Source organism: Pinus tabuliformis, chromosome Q, assembly GCF_031772625.1.
Source record: "Pinus tabuliformis cultivar Carrire ecotype Pingquan chromosome Q, CPIR1, whole genome shotgun sequence".
Taxonomy (NCBI): Eukaryota; Viridiplantae; Streptophyta; class Pinopsida; order Pinales; family Pinaceae; genus Pinus; species Pinus tabuliformis.
The window spans coordinates 428,916,283-428,927,879 of record NC_142296.1 but is presented as its reverse complement, the minus strand read 5'-3'; the positions used below and the strand labels follow the sequence as shown (position 1 = coordinate 428,927,879).

The window sequence follows — 11,597 nt, the reverse complement described above, 5'->3', positions numbered from 1 at the left end:
TTATAGCTTATCCTCATACTCTGAGGGGGCCGTGATATGCTCCTTAAGTCCATTTCTCCTTCTCATATCAATCACAAGCTGACCAACCTCTGAACAAGAGTCCATTGGAGTGATCAAATACAGTCTGAGAAAATGCCTGCCCACTAGTGGAAAACCCAAGAGTATCTACAAATTTAAAAGGATTTATAACTGGAAAATATGCTTTAATGTTATACAGTGGAGTCCCAAGTCTTTGCAGCTCCTCAAACACATGGCCTCTCCTTTGATTCAACAAATTGTAAATTCCTCCCAGAGCCTGCACAAGTGCCTGAATCTCAACCAGATATACAGGCTCTAGAAGCCTCAGCTTGGAAGTCAATTGAGCAGCATAGAAGACCCTTCTTGTTATGAGAATGAGTTGACCACCTCCTTTGTGTATGACATCTAAATGTAAGACTACATCACACATCTCAACTCAAATCTCATGCATGTTCTCCTTTGCAAGTGCTCCTTCCCTAGATGCCCATTGGAATGCATCCACCACAAAATCCTTAATCTCATTCAAGTACTGGAATCCCTTGCACATGTACATCACCATGTTAAGTCTTGTTGTTTCAGGCCCAAAGCACCAGATCTTCTTCACCAACTGTTTGTCCCTCCCAAATTCCTCAAAGAGTATTTTCCTAAGGCCTTGACATCATCCTTTGGGCCAATGTACCCCTCATCAATTACCTCTACAAGACCTAATTCCAAAGACCTTGCTTCAACATAAATCCTATTGTGTTTATTGGGGATTTGCTCATGACAACATGGTTTGATTTCTCCATCATAGTCTCTCTGAATGAAACAATGGGATTAGACACATCAATCTCTGCTCCCCCCATGAAATCCCCCTATAAGTTCTTCAAGCATATATCGATGTGAAGCGCTGCAACTCCTGCAATTATATGTTCCCCTAATTCCTCATTTGTGTAGACAACCATGGGATCTAAATTGGCCAACCACTTAAGGCCTTCAATGAGCTTTGGGAGGTTAGAGGCCACCTTGCACTGCACTGCAACTCTATAAATTGGGGAGATAGATAACTTGATAGCTCTGATAGTATGGCCCTCGTTGATCAATTGAAATAAATAAAAACCACAGTTAACTATATCATTTATATCTATTAAAAACCACCAATTGTGTTTCAACTCTCAAATATAAACCAGGTGGGCCTTAGCTGCCTGGTGAGGCTCTACCCCACTGACTCAAAAGGCATGTAAAAAATGGTTGAGAAGGGGAAAAGCCACATCTGATCAACCCAAAATAGTCGTAGACCACAATAACTACATTACCTAGATCAATTGTAAATACAAACAATCTGCTCTTCAGCTCTCACATATAAACCAACTTGGCCTTGGTTCCCTATGGAGGTTGGTGAGGTTGGCAGAGTATTAAGCGATTCAAAAGGGTTCCATTCTCTACATGTCGAAAAGGAATGAGGTTATTTGGGTAGATTTGACAACCCTCAAAGCAATCACCTACCTAATCCAAAGGAAGTCCATGCCAAGCAGTGGAAAACCCCACCTTAAAAAAATGCCACAATAACCACATTGTCTAGATCCATTGAAGAAAATATAAACTAACCATTTCTTCAATACACACAAACATAAATGACCATCAAGTTGGCTTACAAATGGAAAGTCGATAACAATATTACTGATGGCGAGTCTTTGTTATGCCCATTGGATTGAGATAATGGCTTAAAGTCCTGGCTAAAGATGTTGCCTCTTCTAATGTCATGAGTGACAATTCTAATGCAAGATTATTCTCCAACACTTTTTTGCATCCTCGATGCCCACAATTCTCATGTTACATGCACTCTTGACACAACAAAAACCCCAAAATAACTTAAATCAAACAATAAAAACTTCAAAAAACGCATTCATTTATTATCCAAAGAAATCACCGAAGTTTGGTGCTACATATGGACTCTGTTATTTGGCCACTAAGGAGATGAAAAACATATTTTAGATAGAGGTCCTACTGAAACAATAAGGTCCCTCCATGAGAAGAGACTGTCAAGGAAGCTTGTGGAATTTTCCTTGTCGACCAAGCTTAATTCTACTCCAATGGTTCATGACAGAAAGAGAAATGCAAATACATCTTATGGTGAATATTATATGGATGGTCCAAAAGGTGCACAACCAACCTTTGAACAATCGTCTCCTTGTGTCATTCAACTTTCAAGTGCAACAAGCCAAACACGGTGAAAATAGAAAGGAAAACAAAGGATGACACAATTAAGGAAAACAAGATTGACGAACAAAAGGTTGTTGAAATTCTTGCATCTGCATCTATGACCAATATTCTAGATAAGTAGTGAGAACACAAAATTGATGTTGCCAAGGCAAGAAGAACTGCTAATTCATTTGCGGGCAATGCTAGAGAACAGAGAAAACTAGAAAAAAATGTTGTGGAATCAAAGGAAAGAATAAGGGATACACAATATCTCAAGGAACCAATCATGACCTCTTTTAACAACCATCCAACAAGAAAAATAAAATCAATAATAAAATTGAATTGAAAAAGGGTTCTAGCACCAAGAATGACATGGAAAACATTGTCCCGATCTACCTTTTCATTCACACTGAGGTTATAGGATAGGAAAAGAATGGAATGTATTTCACATTAATTGATTTCGAGTGAATCGTGAAATTATGTTATATACTTAATCACTTTATATCTACCTATTCTATATCTATCTAGATAGATATAGAATAGGTAGATATCTATTAGCGGGTAGCGGGAATCGATCCCGCATCGTTAGCTTGGAAGGCTAGGGGTTATAGTCGACATTGATTATTCAATGTCTCTAATTCAGAACCGAACATGATAATTTCATGTCATTCAGCTCCTTCATGGGAGATAGAGAGTGGTATGAGGGAAGAAGCGGAGTATTTATATCAAATCTTTTTGAAAGGAATTGAAAATTCCTTTCTTTCTCCTCTTTTTTTTTCTAATAAAACCCTAATTTATTATCGTACCCATGGCATCTACGTCAGTTTATTCTCTTTTTTTAGTGAAGGGCCCAAAATCGTAGAATACTTACTCACTTTCTAGATGATCCTGATAGAAAGATAAATTTGAAAAGTTTAAAATAATCACAAATCTTTCTAGTTACTTCGTTCCCTATTTCTATTGATTCTGATCCCTAGGAGAACAAATTCCACCGAGCTCGAACGAAATGCCGATAACCCAAGTAAACCAAAGTCATAGTTCTATAGCTATTCGGCTTCAACCTGGGGTCCTTCCATCCATAAGTTGAAGGTTTAGTCACGATGAAAAAATATCTTCCCCATAGATATGTAATTTATCTAACCTTTCAAACATTCTGTGTCACTATCTTGGAACCAAAAATGTGTTTATCTTTCTTTCATCATTTCAGACCCAGATTACGAGAAGGTGTGCTATTCCTGGGTATTCATAGGGAAGGTTTTGAACCTATCTGGAAATAGAGGTTTAGATGGATCAAAGATCCATGTAAAAGATCCTTCAACTATTCGAGTTGATAATGTAACAAATCACACTTTTACCACTAAACTATACCCGCCACGATCTGATTGTAACATATGGATCGATCTTTTGTCCAACCAATAGGAAGATGAGGAGTTATCAATCAACCTCTATTGAAAGTTTATATCAATCATTACCTCGTTTTCATCATTAGAATGAGCCATCTCCAGAGATGGCTCATTGTAATTATAGATTACCTTTGTGAATTGCTGATAAAACAATAACTAAAGGGCCCGATACAACCATCAGAGTCAGAATAGTGAGCTGCGCAATAACTTCTAGATCCATTTGGTTTCTTTCACCCTCCATCGACTGAATGTATGAATAAAATGTTGTCGGGATCAATCACTTTTCTTCTATTTTGTCTTCTTCGGACTCCTACACATTGGTGTAGTTTCGATCAGGAACCTATGGCCTTGAAAATGTTTAGCCAATTTCCTGCGTCCAAACCATAAAATCCTTTCTTCTTCTAATTTTTGTATCCTCCCATCTATCCACTATATATTCTTGGTTCTCTTCCAATCTATTCCATTTCAATTCCACCAAGTTCTTCCATTCCATATGTGAACGATCTATAATCATTTTCAGATCCAGACCCATTAGTTGTTTCCCGATAGCATCTCCCCCAGTAGCTATTCCTCTCTCTTTAAATGTTCCAGAACCCCGAGGAAAGAGGTAATAAGGACGAGCAGAGAGGTAATGAGTAATAATCTCTCTCCAGGATTGAATCTCATAATCGAATGTACCCCGTGATCTTAATAAAGTTGGTTTGTTAGCTATGGGCCTAGCAAGAAAAAGATTTGGATAGGTTATTCTAAGATTTCCCCCCCTTCAGGATCGGACGTGAAAGCTTCCTCTCATCCGGCTCAAGTAAATAAAAAAAAAAGATGCAAAAAACTCTTTTTTCGCTCTGAAGAGAGATCGCTACTCTCTGCTCAAGTTCCAAGTGAAATTGATTATTCCTTTATGTTATTATTCTACAACATAGATATGGAATTATTGAGCAGTCTCCTCCCTTTCGAACAATCCTTTTCTTCTTGAAAGACCTTCAATTAGGGATTTACTTGTCTTTATCTCGTTCCATTTGATCCTTTAGGTTTCTGCTTGCTTTGCTTTACTTCGATGGTTACAATACTATTGATCGAAGCATATGTGTGATGAATAGACTCCTATAGCCATATCTTTGGTCCGGAATACCTCTATTCAGGCATTTTATCAAGAATATAAAAGGGAGAAGAAGGATAAAAGGCTCCGAAGGGGTATTCATTTTTTAATCAATAAGTAAACTTCATGTTCAAAAATATATGGACCTAAAGATTCATCTCGGCCAATTGAACTTTCTCAAATTGTTTCTTCTTAAGGACCAAAAATATCTGTGCCAGAATGACAGATGCTAAGAATAATAAAAGACCTTTAACACGTAATGGATCTTGAAGTACTATCTCTGCATCTCCTTGACCAAATCCACCCAAATTAGGGTTATTCGTTAATGGTTGATCGACCTTGATCAATTCGCCTTCTGAAATAAGAAGCTCCGGTCCTGGAGGTACAATGTCAACCACTTGCCCACCATCTGATGTATTATTGATAGTTATCTTATATCCACCCTTTTCTCACTCTCCCTGTTGCTGAAGCACTATAGACTGTATTGTTGCTCTTACTCCCGTCGGGATAAATTTGACCTCTTCCTCTATTACCACCCACATATATGGGATATTTCAGGAAGTGAGCTTCTTTATCAGTAGAAGGATCTGGTGAAAGGATGGGGAACACAAGTTCACTATATTTTTGACCGGGATCAGGACCTATTACAATAATGTTGTTTTTATTGGGATGATAGTTCTGAAAATAAATATTACCCGTCTTTTGTCTAATCTCAGGGGAAATACGATCCGGAGGGGCTAATTCAAAGCCCTCGGGTAAAATTAGAACAGCTCCTACATTTAAAGCCCCTTTCTTGCCATTAGCAATAACTTGTTTCATCTGCATATCATAGGGGATCTTAACAACTGCTTCAAATACGGTATTGGGAAGCACGGACTGTGGAACCTCAATATCCACAGGGTTTTTTGTCAAGTGACAATTGGCACATACAATACGTCCAGTGGCTTCTTGGGGATTTTCATAACCCTGCTGTGCAAAAATGGGATATGCATTCGAAATGGATGTCTAAGTTATGATATGTATCATGACCAGGACGGAAATTAACCGAGTCATCTTTTTCGCCCATTCATAAGTATTTCCATTTTGCATGGTTCAATTATTGGTTCCAAATCATTTTTGGGGTGAGAGTAGGTAGCTATCATAGTGACCTGTCAAAAATTCTGCTACTATATTGATTCAACCAAACCTAAAAATAAGAAATCGAAAGTCTCGCACCAGGAGAAGAATGAAGGGGAGGAATAGCTAATTCCTGAACACGGAAAACACTTTATTATTCTGTTTCAATTGTTTCGGTCGGAGAAAACAACCTACCTATTCTTTATTAATTCATCGAATGATAAATTACTACAAGTGAAGGAGATATACGATTGAAACGACGGAAGATCCAATATTTAAGAATCGTATCTAAGATGACTGGAAAAGTGGAAACAAGACGAGATATGATTCATTCATTATGGGCAAATCCATAACTTTCGGAGATCGAATCGATCATCAGTTCCCAACCATGGGGTGAATGAAACCCAATACATAGATCGGTTGCCAAAAGAATTAGAAAAGATTTCATTGTATCGCTTAGACTATAGAATAATTCACGAAAAACCACAAAATCTGAAAGAGAATGACTGGAAACAATGGTTGAGATGTTTTGACCGGTACAATTTATCCCCATAGATATGGTCTAGGATAAACCCAAATAAATGTAGAAATATAGTAAATAAGCAATGTACGTGTTATGAAGAACGATTCGTTCCTTATGAACAACAAGAAGATTCTATATTTGCGACTGTGATGGAACCTTTTTTGGGACTACTTCGGAAAATGAACAAACGTTACAGATACGATCTCTTATCATATAGTTATCTCAATTCTACAAAAGATTCGGATATTCTCAATTTGACAGATATTCCCGGACCACCAATACAACCTGCTATACCAGATGAGCGGGATATTACCGATCGTGAAGGAATTCTCAAGGAAAAGTTTATTAATGATATTATCGAGGAGGATTGGAAGGGTACCGATTTCAATATCGTGAATGGTTCTCGTTCTACTGTTGATATTTACGATGTTATACGTTCTTGTGATTACGATCATACAACAAGTATTGACAGGAAAAAGAAAAAGACTGATCTTATTACGAATCAGCAGGGGATTAACGAGACGCGAAGAGAAAATGTTGGCATTATGGATTCTCTGAAAATCAAGAAGAGAATATCCCAATTAGATCTCAATTTTTGGTTATTCCCGTAACTTTGGGGAATAAAGAACATATATTATGAAACTAAATCGAAATTCATACCATTAGCTAATAAGAGATCGTACGATATCCATATCCATATTACCCCCTTGTAAAGATGAACTTAAAGAAGAAAATAAATTATTTTTGTCAAATGAGAGATTCCTCAATTATTTCACTCTCATCAGAATTTTTGATGTCATGAGATAATTAAAAGGGTATTCCATTAAGAATATTTTTCAATTTGGAGCAGCCAACCAAATCAATAAATGAAATTCCCTCTTGCGAGATCTTGGATGGAATAGCAGCCAACTCAGTAAATCCTCAGGTCCTCCCCCCCCCCTTTTTTTTTATTACTTTATATTAGCCCTTCATATAGCTATAATGAACTTAATGCCCTTCCTTCACAAATTGCTGACATTAATCTGTTCAGGATCAATTGGATTGAAGCTATACCATCATCATTGGCTGGAATTGGGATATCCACGAGATCTAGATCACAATCTGTATCAACCAAGCAAATTGTCAGAATACCCAAAGTTCTACATTCCCCAAGAGCAATGGATTCTTCTCGTTGATTGGTAAATAATAAATGGAAGTTACCACCTTAGTAAAATCCAACTTTATTGAAAAGTTTAAATTCATCCATATTTGGAATATGAAGTAGGTAGATGGATATGAATAAGGATCATGAGGAAGTCTTCGATTTATCTATAACTAGAACCAATTTCTCCATAACTAAAACCGAAAATACTTCAAAATTATGTCCAGATCATCTGTGAAATATGAAACTTGATATTCATGACCTTTGTCTCATTGATCATTATATCTTCTCTTCATACGCACATCTGTATATGTATTTTCGGATAATTCACACCATTATGGTCAAAGGTCAATTCGGTTCCTTGATTTCATTCATGAACTAGTTTAACCACTGAAAGGTTCTCGGGTCAATCCATGGAGGAAGAACTTCAAGAGCAAAGATTGGGTTGCGTCATACATAAAGAACATTATACAATGAGAGTGTATCTAGCACCCCAATAACAAACGACTTTTTGTAGGATATTTTTGTAAAAATTGATTGTTTACGTTCGGTCCATGTCGAGCAGACCTCGTCCTTGCGAGAAATAATTATTAATAAAGGAGGGAGTTATGTCACCAAAAACAGAGACTAAAGCTAGTGTCGGATTCAAAGCTGGTGTTAAAGATTACAGATTAACTTATTATACTCCTGAATGTCAGACCAAAGATACAGATATCTTGGCAGCATTCCGAGTAACTCCTCAACCCGGGGTGCCACCTGAAGAAGCGGGAGCAGCAGTAGTTGTTGAATCTTCCACCGGTACATGGACCACTGTTTGGACCGATGGACTTACTAGTCTCGATCGTTACAAGGGGCGATGCTATGACATCGAGCCCGTTCCTGGAGAGGAGACTCAATTTATTGCCTATGTAGCTTACCCCTTAAACCTTTTCGAAGAAGGTTCTGTTACTAACTTGTTCACTTCCATTGTAGGTAATGTATTTGGATTCAAGGCCCTACGGGCTCTACGTTTGGAAGATTTGCGGATTCCCCCTGCTTATTCCAAAACTTTTCAGGGTCCACCTCATGGTATCCAAGTTGAAAGAGATAAATTGAACAAATATGGTCGTCCTTTATTGGGATGTACTATCAAACCAAAATTGGGTGTATCAGCCAAAAACTATGGTAGAGCAATTTATGAATGTCTCCGTGGTGGACTCGATTTTACTAAGGATGATGAGAACGTAAATTCCCAACCATTCATGTGCTGGAGATATCGTTTTGTCTTTTGTGCGGAAGCAATTTATAAGGCTCAGGCTGAGACGAGTGAAATTAAGGGACATTATTTGAATGCTACTGCAGGTACATGTGAAGAAATGATAAAAAGGGCAGTATTTGCAAGAGAATTGGGAGTTCCTATCATTATGCATGACTACCTGACGGGAGGTTTTACCGCAAATACTTCTTTGGCTCATTATTGCCAAGACAACGGCCTACTTCTTCACATTCACCTCGTGATGCATGCAGTTATTGACAGACAAAGAAATCATGGTATGCATTTCTGGGTACTGGCTAAAGCATTGCATATGTCCGGTGAAGATCATATTCACGCCGGTACTATAGTAGGTAAACTTGAAGGGGAACGAGACGTAACTTTAGGGTTTGTTGATCTACTGCGTGATGATTTTATCGAAAAAGATCGAAGTCGTGGTATTTACTTCACTCGAGATTGGGTATCTATGCCAGGTGTTATGCCCGTAGCTTCAGGAGGTATTCACGTTTGGCATATGCCTGCTCTGACCGAGATCTTTGGGGATGATTCCATACTACAGTTTGGTGGGGGAACTTTGGGACATCCTTGGGGAAATGCACCTGGTGCAGTAGCTAATCGGGTTGCTCTAGAAGCTTGTGTACAAGCTCGTAATGAAGGAACCCAATAATATTACATACAGGCTAATATTACCATATATAAGTTGTTAATGAATGAATTGATCCTATTTTGAGCTACTAAGATGTAGAATGGGGTTTCATCAATAGGATCAAATTGCACTAGATTAGTCAGCTCTTTTTATGTATCTCTGTCACAATGGTTTGGGAATTACGCATTATAAATGGTAGAGATACAAAGAAAGATGATTACTTTTAGTTCTCCTAAAGGATTGAGCACTTCTTTTTATCCAACCATAAAGGAGGGAAAAAATGGGACCCAATAGGGGGATGAATCATTGGGAGGAGCAGAAATAGAAGAAGAATGAATCAAGATATCTGAAACTATAGTAATTATTCGCCATAAAGCAATAACGTGCATCTATTACGAAATGCACGAGCAATTCCATAATGAAATAATATCATCCCCATGCGTGATTCCATAGGTTCTGTGCCTTTATTTATAAATAATAATAAATTAATCCTAGTTTTGGATCGGAATGGATGGATTGGGATGTTGATAAGATTATGCTACATTTCCGGTAGCATAATGGTAATGCTGAAGTTCATTCGGGATCCTTAAAAAAAAAGGATTAACTCTAATCCCTTTCTAGTGGGAAGGCAGAATGGATAGAAGAATGGTTTATAAATTCCTCATTTATCCAGATTGGCTGAAGGAAAGTACTGTAGTGGAACTAATTAATGACCGTGTCCTTTTCGTACGACCACCCTTGGGAGTACCCGAATAAAATGATTTTGCATCACTATTCTCCAGGGTCCTGGAGGGTGGTGTCATATATTCGCTCATGTTGTGCTACGGGTCATCCAAATCAATCACTGTCAATTTTGATTCGAATGATCCAGAGGAATCATCATTGACTATATATCTATCTATATAAATAGTTCATAAGAGTTTGGGAACCAAAGGATAAAAAAGTTGGCTATTCCCTCAACTTCAATAGGATGGAATTGAATACAATTTTTTATGAATTGTCGATCCAAATGGTTCTAGATAGAACCTATAACAGGGTCTCAAAAAAGAAGTAATTTCTTTTGGGCTTGTATCCTCTTTCTGGGTTCACTAGGATTTTTCCTAGTCGGGATCTCGAGTTATTTTGGTGAGAACCTGATACCCCTATTGTCATCTCAGCAAATACTCTTTGTTCCACAAGGAATTGTAATGTGTTTTTATGGTATTTCAGGTCTATTCATTAGCTCTTATCTGTGGTGCACAATTTTGTTCAATGTGGGTAGTGGCTATAATAAGTTCGATAAAAAAAAGGAATTGTATGTCTTTTTCGTTGGGGATTTCCCAGAATAAATCATCGTATTTTCCCACGATTTATTATGAAGGATATTCAGATGATCAAAATGGAAATTCAAGAAGGTATTTCCCCTCGTCGTGTTCTTTATATGGAAATAAAGGGCTGACAAGACATTCCTTTAACTCGTACTGGTGATAATGGTTTATCTACTACCGGGAGAAGATGAGGATGAATACTATCGGACAGCTACGGGAAATTCTTTGGCGTTAAATCAAGGAATTCAAGAGGAAAAAATTACTCCAACTCGATACCGACAAGAATTTATAGTTATTGCATGGGAACAAATCCATTTCAGAAGTATTTTTCCTTTCCAATATTTTTCCGTTGGAGTTTCCCTTATTCCTTTTCTCGGACATAATGATGCGAATCACGCTCTAATGGGTTCTAATATGCAGCGTCAAGCAGTTCCACTTTTTCGACCCGAGAAGTGCATTGCCGGAACTAGGTTGGAAGGTCAAGCAGCTCTAGATTCAGGAAGTGTAGCTATAGCTACACAAGAGGGGAGGATCGAGTATATCAATGTTGTAAATATAACTTCATCGGTTAATGGAGACACTGTACGAACAGAATCGGTTATATATCAACGTTCTAATACCAATACTTGTACACATCAAAAACCTCAAATTCGTCAAGCGGAATGTGTAAAGAAGGGACAAATTCTGGCAGATGGTGCGACTACGGTAGGCGGAGAACTATCTTTGGGAAAAAAACATTTTAGTAGCTTATATGCCATGGGAAGGATACAATTTCGAAGACGCAATACTCATTAGTGAACGTCTGGTATATGAAGATATTTATACCTCTTTCCATATCGTAAGATACAGGATTGAAATTTGTATGACGAGCCAGGGTCCTGAAAGAATCACTAGAGAAATACCTCATTTAGATG

General features: G+C 37.8%; 1 pseudogene; it reads right to left on the bottom strand.

The window, feature by feature from the left end:
- LOC149220052 (elongation factor 2 pseudogene) lies at positions 1-5,787 on the bottom strand (annotated as a pseudogene).
- Positions 5,788-11,597: the final 5,810 nt, after the last annotated feature.